Source organism: Phlebotomus papatasi, chromosome 2 (assembly GCF_024763615.1).
Source record: "Phlebotomus papatasi isolate M1 chromosome 2, Ppap_2.1, whole genome shotgun sequence".
Classification (NCBI taxonomy): domain Eukaryota; kingdom Metazoa; phylum Arthropoda; class Insecta; order Diptera; family Psychodidae; genus Phlebotomus; species Phlebotomus papatasi.
In genome coordinates this window covers 85,975,197-85,995,226 of record NC_077223.1, presented here as the reverse complement: position 1 = coordinate 85,995,226, position 20,030 = coordinate 85,975,197, and the positions used below count along the sequence as shown (strand labels likewise).

Here is a 20,030-nt window from a genome sequence, read left to right as displayed (position 1 = left end):
AAGCGCCATAAGCTTACTTCTCCAAAAAGAAAAAAGGTTTAATGTTTTTTTCTTTGTTTCAATTAAATAGAAACTTATTGCAAAATTATATTTTCAAATTTATTTTAAAAGATTTTGGAGAAGACAATACGAGTAATATCTTTCGTTAACTTTTTGTGGTGTGTGTCTCGGCTAGCCTTATTTTCCATTTTCATAATTTTCATTCTTTTTGAAAATCACATAAAGTGAAAAAAGCTATATTAGGTAAAAGTCGGAAATGGCATATACCTATATTTTTTTTTATAAATTCTTAGTTGGTTATTTATCAGGTTTTAATTTACGACTATAAGGGATTATAAAATAAACCCAGAACACTATTGATATTAATTACAATTTATTATTCCTAAAGTTTAGGGCTTCTTATTGCAATTCCCAGAAAAATTACGATATATTCTGAGATGTATTGAATAAAAATTAAAAGATATTAAACGAAAGTCTAATAAACGTTAAACGAAAAAGTGGTCGTGTGAAAATCGTACAGTTAACCGATTTATCTAATTCTCCAGGATTTATTTTTATAATTTCGTTTGGTTTCATTTATTTATTTATTTTTTGAATAGATAGAATTCAACGGTCCCAGTGCTCCTGCTTCAAGTTCAACGTTTTAGTCAAGACACACACCAAACCCGTTAGAATTTTTGAAAATTATTTTCGAATTAGTATTTGTATCTCCGCTGCAGTTTTAAATGAATGTTCGAATGGACTTTTGATCTCGAAAGTACACGTGTAAAAGCAAGGTGTTGTGGTTAAAGGAACACCTGTTCGATAGGGAACGTCTATTGACACAATTGTCAAGATACTGAAATTTATTTAACAAAGTATTTAAATTTCAAATCCTGATATTGTATAGTTTTGTTTGTTATATTATGACACCTGGGCATCAATCAATAAATTATTAATTATTATTAAATTATTGATTATTAATTATTGCTCCAAGAACACATTAATTGTTGGCCAAGAACACAAGTTCTTAAAGTGTCAATAGTTGTTCGTTTCGCCTTACTTTAAATTTTACAAGCCGTTTCTGTCAGTTGAGGAGGGGTTTCGGGCTTCGCACATACCCTGGCTTCGAACATTTCATATTTTTCTCATATTCCTTTAATTAAATGTTATCTATCTTTTTTTCAAGAAAATATATGACTTAGGACAGATTCATTAAAGGAACATGAAAAAAGTATGAAATGTTCGAAGCCAGAGCATGTACGAAGCCTCAAAGTTTTCCCTTACTGTAACTTTTTTAAGCAGCGTTCGATGCCATCCATCCCTTATTTTAGGCTATCATCTTTGTAATTTTTAATATCCATTTTTTCGTTATTTCTCCTTTTAAATAATAATATTAGCTTCAAGATAAATATCACTAAATTGAGAGACTATCTAAAGTCATTGATCTATAATTCAAATGTTGCATCTAATGATGAGATCTTTTGAGGCTCAAATGCCGAATGTTTGGTAATTCCATTAAGAAAAAAAATTAGCCTGAAGACTATAACTCCGACAAGCCCAATTGCATCAAAATTTCAATCATGCTTCAGCAAATTTTGAGGAGATAAGATCAAGGAGAGTTGAGAATGTGTGAAATGTCTCTATCTCTTATAGTTTTGAATTTTTGAAATGTTGCATCTTTAACCTTTATGAGAAAATTTGAAATACTTTAGGACATTGCCAAGGAAATATTACTCCTTGGATCCTTGCAATCTGTTGCTTCTGCCGCAGGGCAATAAAAGCTCTTCCAAAGCTCCTTTTAAGTGCCTCAAAGGAAGGATTTTGTCCTAATCTTTTGGACATTTGCCATGGATTTTTAGCTGTTTTTTTTTTGTTCTCTTCCATTTGAAGATGCCAAATTTGATGTTTGGCACTCTACTGAGAGTAAAAGTGATGAAAAAAATTATATTTAAGTTGAATTTCTTTATCAAAAAGCTCCATTGAGAGTCCATTCTTAAATATCGCCAAAGTGAATGTTTGTATTGCACATAAGAAAACTGGAATGTAAATTGGAAAAGAGCATTTGTGTCGGTTTATTATTGCATTTTCGCATTCCTATTTCATAATCAACTTTTATATATACAGATAGAAACACTTTTTACTTGCCTTCGAGAGTTCAACTCGCGCAATTGCCCACTCTCTTGCCTTCTCCTACAGAAATTCTAATGTTTCATGAGGTCGTTTTGCCATTACCATTGTAGCTTTAACAAACTTGGTAGTAAGATGGTGTTTTAAGTTAGACGGTTTGGTCAAGCAAAAAATTGATATTTTGTCTCTCGTGCCTCTATATTTTTTTTTACCCACTTCTTCTTATTTCACGATCATGCATTCGTTCCAGCACTAAATCCATTCGAAATTCCACTTTGCGCAATTTTCCAATTCGATTAATTCACCACCAGGTGATTGCTAAAAGCCACCAAATTAATTCACAAGCTTGAGCATATCTCCCTGTCTATACAACATTTTTTTTTAAACTTCATACTTGTGCAGCAACACTTCCCGCCAAATATTTTGGGCCCACCATAGAGAATTTTTCCACCGCAGAGGAAAATCACCCAACATTTCGCAATGTGTCTTGTGCAAGTGAGAGTTCCCCCGCGCAAATCAAAAAGTTCTTTTTGGCGTGAAGGAAAACACTTTTCGGTGGCTAAAAATAGTTGTTTCTTTTCTATTCTACCACAGGCATTACGCACAATAAACAATTGAATAGCACATAATGTGTGGAATTTAATATTAAAGAAAAAAAAATGCCGAGGGTATTAAAAATTCATATGGCTCTATAGCTCTCCATTTTCCCTCACAATTTTTTTTTCTTCAATTTTCAAACTCTTTGGAGCTACCACTGAGACTTTGTATGTTGGTAGCCAGAATTTCATTGACCCCCTTTTTCTCTCTCACTCTTTCACTCACACACAGACCCACACCATTTGAAATTTAACCATCAAACTATAATAAATAGATGTACGATAGCAATTTGAGAGGTTTGGCAGCTGAAAGTTGCAAAGTGAAGTCCAATAAGTTTGAACGGCTATTAATCATCCAATGCAGGAAAGGTATGGGTCGTTAACGCACTCTAGGTCCCATCCTTGAAGAGGAATTGTTTAAGGTTTTAATTTTTATTTACAATAGGTTTATTAATCCAGATACCACATGATCTTGATAATTTGAATAAATCTCATCTTGACTTTAGATTTAGTTCTTAATTTTTAGTTTAAAAAGAAAACCTAGTTAAACAGTTGAAAGTCTAAACAAATTTTGAGCCCTACACCCTTATATTTTTATTTAAATGTTTAGGTTTTTAATTTGGACATACCTAATGTAGACATCAGAATTACGACTTGGTCTTGAGATAGAAAAAAAACCTAAAATATGTAGCTGAAAATCGAAAGAAAGTTAGAGTCTTATGTCCTAGAGCCTTGTATCCCTTAGCTTTATAACTAAATTATTAGATGTTGATTAGGTTAAATCCAATCGAAACATTAGGCTACCCCTTTTGAAATTCAAAGAAAACCTATACCGATATGGGTTTAAAAAAAGAGCAGGTTTTGCGTTGGGCAAACCTAATACAAAAATCAGGATCACCTCTTGGTCTTGAGATAGAAGGAAACCCAAAAGAAATAGTTCAAAAATCGGAATAAAGTTATAGTCCTATGTCCTATGCTCTGTGCTCTAGAGCCTTATACCTCTTATACGGGCTTCAGAACTGAGACTTAGCCATATGGCTTAACTGCTCTAATTGTTCAACAATCAAAATCTTTTGGAAAACTTATCTTAGGATTGGATTATTAAGGCTAAATGACCTATTAAATTCAGAAAAAAAGCAATAAAATTGGTTCCTATTTAAGATTTTGAGATCTTCGGCAACTGTGCTAAACCTCTAGTCTGAAGACCGCTTTAGATTTATAATTGAATTCTCAGATTCTTTTTAAGTTAAACCTAACTATGACATTAGGATACCGCTTGGTTTTGAATGCAAAAGAAAACCTATAGCCCTATAGATTTTCTTTTTAAATCTGTAGCTTTTAATCAGGCCCCGATTGTGAGATTGAAATACACTCAAGAGAAGTAACTGAAAATCGGAATAGAGTTAGAGCCCTATGGCATATCGCTGGCTCCGAAGAATAGTATTATAAGTCTACTTACAGTAGTATAAAAAGATGGTATCATTGGATGCAGAAACCCTAGATCTACATCCTAACAAAATTTTTTATTGATTAAGATATTCCTGGAAAAGTTACAAGAAAAACCTGAAAATCAGCGTGCCCAATTATCGATTTTTTTGCCCACAATTTTACTGTAAATAATTTTAAAAAAATAGCGTTAACCAGAAGATATTCAATGCGTAAATATGATACAATAGTTTCAAAAACTAAAAGTATATTAATTGCAGTGAAATTAATAAAAATAAATTTTAGCTGTCAAACTTTAAAGCTCTCTCCTGTAAAGTTTACATTTTAGACATACAATAGTCTTTTTTGGAGCCGACGATATGTTTCTAAGTCCTATGCCCTATACTCTTAGATTTGAAATTAAGCTCATAAATGTTTTATATGTTAAATCTAACCAAGGCATATACCGCTTGGCTTTGAATTTAGAAGAAGAATTACTCATGCAGTTGATAGACGAAACAAAGTAAGGGCCCTTACCCCTAGATTTTCTTTAAAAATCTTTACTGATTTTGATTAGGAATCAGTCATGAGGATTATTTTAGGTCATTGACATATTGAAAATGGAAAGATACTTCCGTATTTAAAAAAAAAACATCATTTAATATTTCTGTATTTCGGTTATTGTTTTTTCATAAATCTCTTTTAGCTTGCACGGAAAAAACTCAAACGCAATATTGTTGTTCTGGGTCTCGGGACAACTAATTATCCACTCTGACAGTCTTAGAATACGGAGTTCGATGCTTCCATTTCCATGATCTTATCAACACTGATTCTATTCTCTTATCGCATTTACGATACTCTCGGGCTACCACGAACGCGCATTTACAAAAACCGTTAATTATATAATCGTTACGATTTTCAAAAAGAAAAAGGAATAACCATTAAGATTCTTGTAGAAGAATTGTCTCCTACAATATATAGTGTCTTATGTTTTATAGGTATTCAAATCCAGAATTTATAAAAGTAGATTACAAAATGCTACATCTTAGACTTCCCCCAGGGAATAATGCTGTAAATTACGTTACTTTTTTTAGGTGGCCTTTCTATCACAAAATCAGAATATAATATATTCCAAATGTTTTTTTTTAAATCTTTTGAAATTCTTAAGATGTAAAATAGGCCTACACTTAAGGAAGGAATCTTGTTGATTTGGAGATCATGTGTTTCAGAGGAAATTTACAAATATTAAACAGATATAAATTTATGTCCTATAAGAACCTTTTATTCTATTCTAAAATGGTAAAGTTTCAAATGGTGTTTCAAATCTTACAGTGCTATTAATTTTATCCAAACTACTTTCTTTATTTAGGAGAGACCTAATCTAGACATAAGGAATATCTCTTGATCTTGAGACAGTTAGAGCCTTCCCAAGAAGCAAAATAGCTGCTTTATAGAACCAAGTATTAAACAAGTCTTTTAGTGCACTTTTAAAAGACTTAAAGTGAGAATTTTCTGTTGAAATTCCCATAGAAGCTCTTAAGATCCTTAATAGTGCGCCATTTTACTTATAGTAATCTCAGTGATGGAACCAGGAGCGTTATAAGCAAATAAAAGGTTTTTTGGTTCTATAATGCCTTACTTGGGGAATTCTACAAGACTATATTGAGAAAAATTGCTTCTTGGGTTAACTCGTTTTTGTCATAAAGATTTTGCATAGGTAATAGGCTCTATACCCCATTCCTTCTTTAGTAATAAATTCTTAAAGACCTCTTTTTCCTATAACAGCTTTATTACTCACTAGTCATTTCATTAACAATACCCGTAGTTAGGTTGAATCCTTTTTTAATACTTAAGATTTATCCTAATCAGTTAAGGCTAAACCAGTTCCCTAAGTTCGAAAGACCGTATTAATTTAAATTTCCGCACCTTTGTTTTCATCTCCAAATAAATTAGGTCAGCAGATCATTTTACAAATAGCCCTATCCCGTATTAGGTCCAAGTCAGTTCCCAGAGTTTCAAGATCCATTTCAGAATCCAGCTTGCCTTTAATTTTAATTTAAAAAAATAATGGTCCTGTAAATTCCAGTCCATGGACATTTTTCTATCATTTGAGACATTTTCAAAAGCCTTGCTACTGCAAATGTTGTTTACCGAACCTCTGTAATGACCCACGCAATGTTGATTTTTGCCACTGAGACGCACGTTGAGGTTGAAAAAAAAAACATACCAATTGAAATGCACGGTATGATGTTCTCCTCGGTATCGAGGTGTGATGACAGAATTGTGGGAATTTCCAATAAAGCCCCCTCCTGTCCCCCGCCCGCCAGAAGTGTTCCAAAGATTGTTGGTTTGGAGAAGTGCGAGGAAAGTTGCAAAGTTGCTACAAAGTTGCTACGGAATTGGGATCAAAGAGTAAAAGTGATGAAAGATGAGAGTGTGGTCGAATGTAGGTCTCACAGTCAATTTTAGAAGCATGTTAAAAATAACAATAAAATCCAATCAGCAAAAATCATCCAAAAATATCAAGATTTGGCGGTTGTTTCATTCTTTTTTGGCCAGGTGAAAAAACTCGGTTGATGTACTTTTGGAGAGTTCACCTTTTACTCTCAAAGAACTTGTGGCAGAGCCAAGAGGTGGGAATTAACAAAAATAAATAAATAAAACAGAATTTCGTGAAATGTCTCACATCTTCCATCTTTGATGCAATTTAGTTTGTCCTCAATATCCAACAAATTTATGACGTAATTACAATGGAAGAAAGTTAAAAATTCAATCTTGCCTTCGTCAACCAATCTATAAATATCCATGGTAGAATGAAGCACTGGCTAAACATAGACCAATAAAATCGTTGGAAGCTAATCACTAAGGCATTTTACATATCTAATTAAGATACAATCAAGTGACTCTCCCATTCGATGAACAGATAGTGGCACTTGGAAAAAGTGGTCAAGTAATCGGCAAAAAGTGAAAACTATCGCGATCTTCGGCGGAGTGTCTTTGCCCTTGTGGTCCAATTTTGACCGGAACTTAGTCAAGTGCTTGAAGGGGCGGATCATTGAGACTTTTATGAGCTCACGGATGTTCCTGCAAGCCAATAAACAAGGTGGAATTTTACCTTGGTGCAATCCCTGTCGATCTTCACCTTCAACCAAAGGCACTTACCATTCAATTAATCCACTTGGATTAGTGCCTTGCACCTAAGTATTTTAACAGATAATAAATAAATATTATTGGAATTACTGATAAATTCTACCCACAACAATTTTTCATTTCAGACCTTTGTTTTGTAAACTAAGTATCAAAACTTCCTGTAACTTAAACAAATATACCTCAAAGTTTAATCCCTTTTTAATACTTTGCACCATAATAGAAATTTTCACTAGACTGAGCAAGATTTTGCAAAACTCTTCAGTTGAATTACAAAGAATTACACTCTCGTGGCTCTGTTCTGTGGTAAAAATAGAAACGTGAATTCACCAAATAATGTGATTTCGTGGAAATAAAGTACTGATGATCCAGATCACGAAATGGGTTTATATTTGTGGAAACCGTAAAATATAATTGTTTGTTATATTGCAGATGCTATAAATGGGCTTCCGTTACTTCAATGTCAATTTAAATTTAAAGTGACAGAAGGGTAATGAAGTCATTATATCAAAAATGTTTAATGGAGTGAAGTTTCACTTTTAGTACACGTGTGTACTAAACTTCAGAGGGAATGATTGAGGTGTTAGATCCCTTTCCCTGTAATGTAAATGTTTTCATATTTGAGTCTCCTTTAGGTTAGAACAACTGACAACTTTATTGTGATATTAAAATAAGAAATAGAAAGGGGAAATCTCTTGAAAGTTTTTTTTAGTACATAACTGTCCTTGTATGGTTCTGCATAATCGATTATTCTTTATTTCGGTTTTTTTCGTGATTGTTTGGTGGTTTTGGAACACGGTGAGGACTGAAAAAGAAAGTCGACACAGGAAACAAAGATAAGTCGATCGTGCAGAAATTCATGTGAACAGCCATGTACTAAAAACATTCAGGAAGAAGACTTTCCTTTTTTTATTTTTCAATCAAATAATAGTACAAAAGAGCTAGTTCAAACGAAATTTAGAATAAGACTGTTCTCATGTGCTTCTGCATAATCGACTTTTCTCTGTGTTGGTTCCTGTCACGACAGGATGATCTCTTTAGAACAAGACGAGAACTGGAGGAAAAACGGTCGTGACTGGAAACTATTAAAAAAAACTCGATTCTGTAGAAGAACATAAGAACAGTTATGTACTAAAAAAAAATGTCCAGGAGAAAGGCATCCCCTCTCACGTTTTCGAAGCAAAAATATTTCAAGGAACTAATTCAATGGAAATTTAGCACAAGACTAGTTCTCATATGCTTTTGCGTTATTGACTTTTCTCTGTGTTGGTTTATGTCACTACTATTTGATCGGTTGTTTGATCGGACTTGAGGAAAAATAGTCGTAACAGGTCCCAACATAAAGAAAAGTCGATTATGTAGAAGCACATACGAATAATCATGTACTAAAAAAATGTACAGAGGAAATATTTCCCTTTTCATTTTTTCAGTGGAATAATACTATAATTCTTGTTTATAAATATTTCTTACAAGTTAAAAAGAATGCTACATTTTTTTATTTATTTGTTATTAATATACTAAATCAAAATATAAAATAACTTATCGTTTTCTCCTACACTGTGAGCATAGTCATATCATCTGAATTACCCGAATTACCGAAGAAATCAATAGAATCGAGGAAGAAGGAAACGACGAGAGGAATAGTACTTAATCTCTTTTATGTTCAAGTTCAGTTGATTTTTTTCTGAATTTAATGTCGAACTGTAATTTATGGAACTTACGTAGCTTATCTTGTAATTAGTCGTACCATGTCGGTCGATATCGTATCTAAAAATTCAAATTTTTTACTGAAATTTATCTCGATTTTTCTTCTAAAATTAGTCAATTGACATTTTTTTCTATATTTCTAAATATTCTTCTCAGTTCAAATTTTTGACAAGTATGCAATAGAAATTCTTAAGATTTTGCGATCTGCAATACAATTTTATGCAGTACGTAAGCATTCAAATTTAAATTGAAATTAAGTTATCTTAACTGAAATTTGCATTTTCTCAATTTTTGCTCTGAAAACTTAATCCAATAGGGAAAAGCTTTCAGGCTTTTCGCAAATATTTTCCAGAAATTCTAATTATTGTGAATTTCCATTGAATTTTGTGTGATTGCGCACATCAAAGTCAAGGTATGAATTAACGGTAATTTCATTTGTCAAATGACCAATTGGATGGGGTATAAATTACATTCAACTAATGATTTTAAGTTTATTATGCCATCTAGCTATTCATTGCAAATTCGTAGAACCTCGTAAGATAAATCAATAATTTTACAAAGCTTGTTCTAAATTTAACATGTATTGATGCACTAAATTGCTACATGATCAAATTCAAAGATTGACGCCTCTATGAGTTTAATTATATTTCCCATTACTAATGATTTTGTATCATTTCTTGTTGCATTATTTACGACACTAGGATGTTTATCAAATTTACTATGCTGTATAAAACTTTAGTACAGTTCTGTACTAAATATTTTTAATATGTTCTCTTATCTTATGATTAACATATCTTTTCTTATTATCGTTAATTTTTATCAGGGTGTCGATATTGTATTCTTTTTATATTTACTAAATTTTCGACATGACCAGAAACCTCTTGACGTTATTTTTAGTACAAGTAATTATTCCTGTATCTAAAAAATATTAAAACAAATGATTAAACTAATGTTACTTTTACATATTTATTTATCTTTTAGGATAAATAAATACAATAGTTGCATAAGTCAAAGCGAATGAAGGTGAATGAACTTTAAGGTATTATTTTAAATTTTTGAACAAAAATCCGTTGAGTAACGTCTTTGGATAAGTTGATTAGCCCCCAGAAGCGGATTCATTTATCCGTTGTGGCACTTGCACGACGCAATATCAGTGATTTTATGTGATTATCGCCCATAACAATGATCAAGACACGGAAGTGAGAGTCACTGGGTTTGTCTATACCCATTGCAGCTATACGTTCGAAATGTACTGAGCTTCTTTTTCTTTTTCAATTGAAAAATTAAATTACAACGTAGAATTCTTGCATAGATGTGGGATTTGAAGTCAAGCACCGTGCCTGAAGAAAACAGCTTAGTTGTCCGCAAAAAGATAGGGCAAAACTTTTCCTCACTGGATTGACTCAAAAAATGCCTTTTAATTGAATTAAATGTGGTAGCCAGAATGAATACAATTGGAACCTCAAGCGTTCTCATGTAATAAATTAATTTTCATGTTATTGTGTGAAAATCGACAATTGCCTTTTTCACCGGGTCTCTCTTGGTTTTTCTTTCCCTCATTTTAGCGCCTTCTTCTTGCAAATTCTACCGAGCTTACCGGTCGCCAAGCAAATTTCCATATAAGAATTTCTGTTTGATATCATCGCGTGAATATCAGCTGGGAGAGAATAGGAGAAATAACGCAAGTTGAGCTGCAAAAAAGGTCCCAAAGTAATTACTTCTTGAATGTAATATGGACAAGCACAATGGCAAGAGACTTTTATAAAATTGCGTGCAGTTGACGATGTTTTTTTCATCGCGATTCTAGTACAATTTGCGCCATTTTTGTCCAGATACCCTTCACCCCTCGGTGTCCAGCTCTTTGGACCAAAATGGGCCCTTCCCCAGATGATTTTCCATTGAGAACGACCAAGTGTAACACACAACAATGATTTAATGAATTGCGGAACTAATTAAAGTGGAAAGGGGTGAACTATCACTACCCGATGGCGATAAAAAAAACTAAATATCATCGTTCAATATACCTCTTGCACAAGTGCCATATAAGGTACCAAGCATAAAAAAAAAGATGCGAAACACGCTTGATGGATAGCCAGATGATCATAGGTGCGCTACTAATTAGATACAGCCATACAACTCGTGTTTTATTTGGTATATGAATCGAAAGAGTTTAATTGACATAGCGAAAAATTCCCCCCTAAATTGATTTTGCAATTTACACCTCGGTCCAAAAACCGCCCACCTCACGAATGACTGGAAATTCTCAATGAAGAACACAAACGAGAATGATTCAACTCAATTTCACGCTCAAATTTGATAACCATTATTGTAGATTCACTCGGCTGAAAGTGATGGAATAATCCACATTTCACTAACAAGCATCCCAAAACAATTTCCTCTGCAGCCTAATGCTTTGTTGGAGAATACTTCTTTTGGACTTTGACCTGTTAGTCGTACTGATTTTTTAATGATAAAACCTTTACAGCTTCATCGTTAACTGTCGTGATACATCGTACAGATTCGTGTGTCATTATTCAAATTTAAATGGACAGTTATGTCAATTATTGATTGACAGTTTTTGACAAACGTCTACTATCGTACATCTTCGTATGATCTCGTATGTCAAAATTCAAATTTAAATAGACAGTTATGTCAATTGTTCTATGAGATAGTATCAAATTGTCGCTAGTTTTCAATTAGGGTGAAAGGAACACCTATTGACGCTTTAAGAACTAGAATCTCCACCTATTGACACCCTACTCTGTACTACAGTAGAACCCCGCTATAGGCCATCGCTTTATAGTCCACAATTTATCGACCTTTGATTTCAAAACACTGATTTTAAGTTAGGTTATGTTTGTTAGGTTATATTTTGCAAACTTAATTGAGTAATTGTGATGATAATTGTGATCTATAATGAAGAAAGCGAGGACAAGTACCACATTCGCAAAGAAAGTGGAAGCTGTCGAGCAATTTCAATACTAAAAGTCGTTGATAATTTTAAAAAATGACATAGACTATAGTGCGACCCAAGTGTCAAATCTGGAACCAAATATAGCCTATAGCGAGACCCTACTGTATTTGGAATACGAAATTCGAACGTTTATCCTTATCGAAAACGCAGATTAACGAAAAAAACGCCATATTACCCACATTTTATTAGATACATTAAAAAAAATTCAACATTTTGACAAAAGTGTCGTTAGGGGTTCCCTGTCGAAGAGACTTTCATTCGACTCTAAAGGTGTCTACACATTGGGAGCAATTTTCGTAAAAAATTGCGTTTTTGACAGAAATTTGACGTTTCCCCCTACAACGCTGCAGGGAATTTCCTTCAAAAAAGCAATTTTTGACAAAAATTGCTCCCAATGTGTGGAGGCCATAAGTCGCTATTCTTTTTTATCTTGGAAGATATTGAATTTTGAAATTTTCAAAATGTTACTTTTTGCCCCAGTTTCCCCTATTAACAAAAACTTAACCTAGAAAATTAAAAAAAAAATACATTACCACTATTGGAGTCGTACTGTATTAATGTTTATTTTACTGTTCATCATCCCATAGTGTAATAGCACTTCCTCTTATTACAAATTCATATTATAGCAAGGGGTAACTTATATTCAAAATGGCTCGAGTTCTCGGTTCCTTGAAATAAAGTCAGTCGATTACACTCACTTATTTAATGAATAAAAATATTATTTTTGCTGTTTCTCAAACTTGAATAGTTATATCGTCAGTTGCGTCTACCTCTGTCGTATCTGCATTTGTTTGTGTCTGCATGCGGTGCAAGCTACAATACAGGCGTCCCCTTTTGCGTGAAATGCTGACAAAAAAGAAATGCAGATACGACAGAGGTAGAGGCAACCGACGATATTATGTTACTGTACACAGTAAAAACTTTTTGGCTGCTTTACCATGATTTTCATTGTAAATTTTACATTAAACATGTAATCTTGTGTACTAACACACATTTGTGTAATTTGTACACATTTTGTCAGAAAAATGTATAATTTGAACACCTTTTATTTGAGAACTGTGTTATTTTACACAAAATATGTAAGAAAATATACAAAGCTGTGTAATCATTTCCAGTTGATTACACGGTTTACTATTACACAAAATTTAAATTACACATTTTCAGATTACACGTTTTGTTGAAATACATAATTTGTGTAACTTTACAAGATTAATCGTGGTAAAAAGGCAAACCAACGATTATCCTTGTAATTTTGTTTTTTTACTTTGTAGTGACTATATTACGGAAATAAAAATAAAAATATTATTTTAAGTGGATTAGTCATAAACGATCCAGATAACGAAGCGCCCGGATTAGCACACTTGACTGTAATGTGTAGATCTTCTGGGTTCCCTAAAAAAAATGTATGGGTTTCTCGTGCGTTCCAAAAATGAGTTCCCCGAGTTTCCATAAAATTAAGTGGATTTCTTGTAAATTTCCTTTAAGTTCTCTGCAAAATGTACGGGTTCCCTGAGTTCATCATAAGTTCCCTGGTCAGACTTTGCCCTAGAATCGAACTAAGGGCCTTTACTTCACTAAGTTACTAGAATTATTTCTAATAGTTTGTCATTCTTGTCCATTTGCTTCTCATATCTTTTGATTAGTCCGTTTAAATTTGGAACAAATTTTCCAAAAATACCATTCGTAACGTTCTAAGTTTTCTTCGGTATACCTCGGCCTGATTCGCATGTTTAAATTCAAATTCAAACTACCACAATATAACAGTTATTTAAAAGAAAAAAAGAACTTAAACCGTCACTTTAATTATAATTTTCTTCTCCTTTTTTCTTGGAATTTTTCTATGTCAACAACTTATTTATTCGCTGCCTTTTAAAATTCTTGTTAAATTGATTTAAAATGGAAAAGTCAGTGAGATCGAGAGTCACGTTCAAATCAATGCTGTTGCCTTTTATCTCACCAACATGGGAGAGAAATACCACTCCATAATTTTCCAACTAATTTTGAATACATTAGTAAATAAGCGACAGTATTGAATAATATGGAAAATAGGTTCCGGAAATTTGAATAAAATTTTGTGTGGAGAAAAATAAACTTTTTTTTATTGACTGGGAGACGAATAGAAACACGGTTGGATAATGATTCATTTTCATCCATATTGCTTGAATATATAGCCAAGTTTTTAAAAATTGAATGTGATTGTGATAATAGAGAAAAAAACGATGGAACTTTTTTCTGGTATCTTCTAAGAATCTTCATCGAAAAATTCAACATTCGTATTGGAAATTCAATAATCATTTCAACTTGGCAAATTAGATGTAAGATGAAAAGTAAAAAGAGATGTTTTGTTATGTAAGAAATAAATAAATAAAACGTTGTAAAGTAAATATTCTGAGTAAAAAGTCGTAAATCATATTGATTGTCGTTATTTCTTCGTTTTTTTTTGGTTCTCTTTTTCTTCCCACTCATTGACACAGTTCTTGGCATTTGCCATCAATTCCACTTTTAAATTTTCACCTGTTTCACCTGAAGAGATTTCTTCAGGATTGTTTTTACAGCCTCTCTCGTGCCTCTTATATGGCTGTCTTTATCAATTTCCGCGGTTTATTGTGGTGAGCAATTAATGAGATGTTTTTTTCCTCCAACAACATCTTTGAGGCGAGAAGGAATAAAGGCAGGGAATAAAAAAAACGTGAACATATCAAGAGTTTACACTCTTCAAGGTTATTGATAAAGCCCAGAAGATAATTAGCAAAAATGGCATAAATGAAGAATTTACTTTAATTTTGCAAAAATCCATCACTCATTTTGAGTCACATTTGCCCATGTCAGGCTTACTAAAACCGCAAATCTGTCAATTGGGAAAACATTTTCCCCGGCCAAATGATGCGCATTTTGTGCTATGAAATATACGGCTAAAAATTGCTTGTAATATTGTTGTCTGATTTTCTAAAAAAGAAAAAAAAACAAAGATGAAAAAAAAGCGACAATATTTTATTGAATGCCTCTGGGCACGATTGTAAATATAAAATTACTGGGTGGAAAGAAAAAAAAACAGCAAAAAGCATCATTCCCCAGAAAGAAGATATACATTGAGAGTGAGAATCCGGATTTTGCAAGAAAAAAAACTTTTTCAACTGCTTTTATTGTTGAGCAGTGGGAAAAGCTCTTTTTTTTAACTTCCGCCGAAACACGAAAACTTCCAAATAATCGATCTTCAGTGTGTTTTTATTTAGCTTGTGCAGATAAGTTTAGGGGAAAACGGGGCACTATCGAATATGGGCTAGTACTGAACACTGATTTTTTATTTCTAAGCTACTTGGACAATGACGATCACTTCTTCTGTGGACGAGCATCCTTATAGTGTCCATGAATTCACACAGATATCATACTTTGAAGTCTAATAATTAATTTAAAAAACGCAGTGTCGATACTACCCCGTGTTCAATTCTGCCCCGGTTTCCCCTATTTATGATCGAGTTTCATTTCGAAACAAAATTTAAACATTACCATTTAAAGAAAATAGTAAAGTTTCTTATGAAGAAACTCCTCAAATATAAAGAACGGTTGAATTCAAAATGTAAAATTTGAGGTTATGTGAAGTAAGTTTTGCCTGGACCTTAATCCATTCAGTCAATGTACTTAAAAAACTGAGGATAAAATATTTATATTATCGAACTAGTGTCTTACAGATTAATGATATTTTTTGAAAAAAAAAATTGTTTTGAATTCTAAAGGCGTTAGGAACGGCTGTCAAACATACCTCCCAACGGTCATTGAATTTAAATCCTTTGCAATAATTCAATGCAAACAATATTGATTTGGATAGAGTGCCTAACCGAGAAAACAAATTGCCAGCCAGAATTTAAATCAGGAAAGAGAATGGTGGAAAATTTCATCAAAATTGATGCAATGTCAAATTTACCGTCCGCCATTTTGAGCAAGAACTTTACATAATATTCCGCGAAGCCAGAAAAGAACCACAAAATGCTTTCCATCCCTTTCGGGATATTTTTCTCAAGTAATTGAAAGAGTGAAGTAACTAAAGAGCCCCATTCCCAACAGCAATTCGGATGTCAATTGGGTTGAAATAAATTACTCAAATCAATCAAAATCTTTGTCATTAAAAATAAGAATGTGACCCCTTACCGAACACGTTTTTAAGAATTAAAGAAATACCACTGTTAAAAATTTACAGACCTTGACAAGGTATTCCTCCGCATGGTGGCGTTGGTTTCTCCTGCAAATGGAGCTGGCGACTGTTCTTAATTTTTAATTCTCAAGCTTCAAGGTAAAAACATCAGTTAAATTGAACCAAAAACTCAGAAAAATCCCTGCTAAATTCTGATTCCAGGGAAATGATTTCAGGCTTCTAACATTTTATGGTTTTCCCATGTTTCTTCAATGAATGTGTCCTAAGCTTTTTAGGAAATGTGTGACTGACTGACTATTACCTTCGGACGATTCAGGCTTCGAACACATTATTTTTTTCAATACTTTTTTAATGATTTTGATCATTTATAAAATTATAACTTAGGGTAAATTAAGCTAATTCAAAACCTGCTCCAAATGGAAATTTTTCGCTACTCCAAATGGAAACGTCATTGTTTTCATTATAAATAAAGTATTAAATTATTATATTTATATATTTTCTTTATCACAGTTTCATTATTCAGTTAATTTTTCTATAAATAAAGCGAAAATCCATTCATATTTACAAATTTTAATTTGATTATTTCTCAGAAACCTTAAAGTGTACCATTTCACCGTCGAATTTTTCATCGATCAATCATGTTTTCCAATGAAAAACACAATAAGGTGACAGTCATTTATTTGTTTTGTTTAACATTTATGTCATATTTCTGGCTAATTTTAGTTAAATTAAGTGCTAATCTTTATTGTTAACGGTACGTGAAGTTTTCAAATGAAATAATTACCTATTTCGTGAACAAAAAGGGTTTTTTTCTGAAGTGTCTGCAAATGCTTTAATTGGAAACCCCGGAAATATGATTTTTTTAAAGAGATTTTCTTATTGTTTTAGATAGGAAAGGAAAAAGACCAGGAACAAGAACAAATCCTGCACTCAAGAGCAACTCAAGGTTTTCGAAGCCTTTTTCCGCGGTTTCACTTACACTGTTTGTCTCCAATTAGGAACTTTCCCTTGTCTCCATTTGGATTAATTTCTTTCCAATAGAAGCATTTTTCACACGTGTGTTTTTATTGTATTTAAGAAGTTTCCAAATTATATTTAAAGAATTTTCATTAAACAGTAACATTCTAGAAGAGTCAAGGAGCAAATTTATGTAATTCTCTTCAGAAAAAAATTGAACTTAATGTGTTGAATCTTCTGTCAAAGTTAAAGAGTCTGGAAATGGTTTTGAATTAGGACATTTACCCAAATAGCTAGTCCAATGCTTCAAATTTCCTGAAAAGAGCCATGGGTGAAATCCATTGGGAAGATAGAAAAAATTAAGTTGTCCGAAGCTCGAGTCGTCCGAAGGTAGCGCGCTGCCCCCAATTGCTATCAGGTCAGATTCATTGAAGGATTATGAGAAGAATATGAAGTGTACGAAGCCAGAGTCTGTGCGAAAACTGAAAACCTTTCCCTATTTTTTATAGAGTTTGTTAATGCAAAGAATCGCACCCATTATTCTGCTCGACTCCTAAAATCGTACACACACGTCATTGGAAGAATAGAAAAAAATTATTGTTGCACCAGCTGAACGACTTATTCCCCTCCAGTACTTCCGTTAAGTCAAAAGTTCACTCAGTTGAATTTGGGCAATTTCTGCCAAAGATCATTTCTCTGTGAACTTCCAATCTATAATCATCTCCAAAAAAACTGAATGTACAGTAAAGTTAATTTGTATTACGTTATTAGTTTTGCGTTACGTTATTAGTGATATTTTATTCAAAATTGTTTGCCAATCTGAGTGCAATCCTACATCCTACATAATAATTCCATTCCTCCATATTTTTGCTAAAAGGTAAAGCCAATTTCATCCCCAAAAATTTGTTTTTGCAAATATTTTCAAAGAAATATCATTCATGTGAGTAGACCATTAACTTGACAATTTAATCCCCAGAGGCTACAATCAGAAGAAATTTGGCCCAGGAAAAATCATTAATTTTTGAGAGGCCAAAATCAAGGTTCTGCCACAGATTTATCTCACTTGCGATCGCTTTCAGGGACACAAGATCGCTCTCTTTTTTTTATAATTATTATTCAAGTGACACTCCCTCTACTCACAAAAGTGCCTTCCAATCCAGAAAGGTTTCGTGAAATTTCCCTCGAAGTGGGTCAAGTTTATGTTGTGATTTTGGGTCTGAAATCGAAGTCAAAAGTGAACACGAGAAACCTTCTTAATCGTTCATTCAGCGATAAAAAACTATCGTTAACCAGCAGAGATGTGAGCCGCAGGGGATTCACAGCCTCAAGCAATATATGCTAATTTAGAAACTTATGCATAATTAACTATGAAATTTAATACAACTCTTGAAATATAAGTTAAAATCACGAAAAGAGTTGACCTTATCCGATTCATATAAAATACCTCTTCAAAAGGAATTTCACTTAAATCCCAAGTTAAATCCTTAAATCTTTGCAGACTCTCAACTCGAATGGTAAAGTATCCTATCTCTTACATGATTGAGATACTAATAGACACTTGCATTGTTGCCCTAAAAGCTCCAGACAAAGCTTTGAGTTACCCATAAGCCTTTCGAGGAATCCTTTTGACATGCCATGCTAATAATACCAATTCATTTGCATTGCATAGCTAATCATCTCCCCATTCAATAATTTAATACAACAATTTATCAAACATGAAGCTTTCAATTTCACTTAAGAATCTCTCCCCTCAAATTGTTTCAGATGGTAATTCCATATAAATCTATTAACTATTCAGCATGAGTAATATTTCAATGACATTGAAAGACAGCAATTACCTATTGGGAGTGGGAAGCAATGTGGAAACTTTATGACTTTTCAATCTCAAATTATGTGATCTTAAGTAACTGTGTAAAACTCAATCATAAATAGAAGACTAATTATACTGCAAATTATTGAGAGAAAAAAATGTGTATCAAGTTTGTACAAAGTTATAATTATAGATGGCTTAATTTAGCCAAATGAGTCACTGTCATTTGATATTGATTGCATTAATTTAGAGGTTATGTTACTATCTCTAAAATAACCTCTAACACAGACTCCCATAATCTCATTCTGGTTGTAGCTGGAGCCAATAATGTATATCAAATTTGGTGGAATTGAAATTCAATGGCCTAATTTATATAAATAGATATCCTATCATTTGTAATAACATGTCCTGCTTTGGAATTATACCGTTCCTGACGTAACATCCAAAGCAGAATTCTCTAATAGTCAATACTTTAATTTGGATCAATTTAATTATAATTTTAATTAACAACATTAATTGGGCTAAACACGTATTCCCAATTAATTTTGCTGTTCTAGCAATTAAATTATCCTATCTGACATAACCTATAATTTGATTATTTTCTAATTATGCTGCGACACTGGGATTGAGACAATTGATTGTTTATCAAATTTATTATAATGCCTCTTCAATAACTTAATTTAACTAAATACATAATCATTCATCTTCAAATAAGTGCACTAATTTGTAGGTTATACTTTCCTGTCTTTGTTAATACTGTGATATTTTTGAGGTTATGTTGACGAATTTGAAGTAACTGTTACTATAAGGTTATTCCAAAATTCTTGTATGAGATTTGAGGTAATGAAATGAATGAATTTTAAATACCTTTCATGTCATTTCATTCTACTTAAGCCATTTTTAAGGTTATTTAACTTTTTTCACATGACCTTTACATAGGGTCCTTCAAAAATACTCTATGCACAACATCAACCACTTACTTACATAAAATTGACATGAATATCAAAATAAAAACTAGGGACTCTATCTAAATGAATCAAATGTCCAGTTTGTTGCTTTTAGTTAAGGCTCATCTAAGGTTATGTTAGGTCCTTGACACACTTACGACTTAAGCCGAGAGACGGTTTAGTGGAAAATGATGGAAAAGTAGTATAA

General features: G+C 32.7%; 1 protein-coding gene across 4 annotated transcripts in view; it reads left to right on the top strand.

The window, feature by feature from the left end:
- The window catches only part of LOC129804848 (terminal nucleotidyltransferase 5C), a 72,190-nt gene that overhangs the window by 15,032 nt on the left and 37,128 nt on the right, over positions 1-20,030 (top strand). For 2 of the 4 annotated variants that reach the window (XM_055852506.1, XM_055852507.1), the window contains exon 1: positions 16,834-17,942. The exons of the other annotated variants lie outside the window; for them this stretch is intronic. The gene's annotated coding sequence lies outside the window, so the exon portion shown is untranslated. Of the gene's footprint in view, positions 1-16,833; positions 17,943-20,030 lie in introns of those variants that run through there. 4 annotated transcript variants of the gene reach the window in all.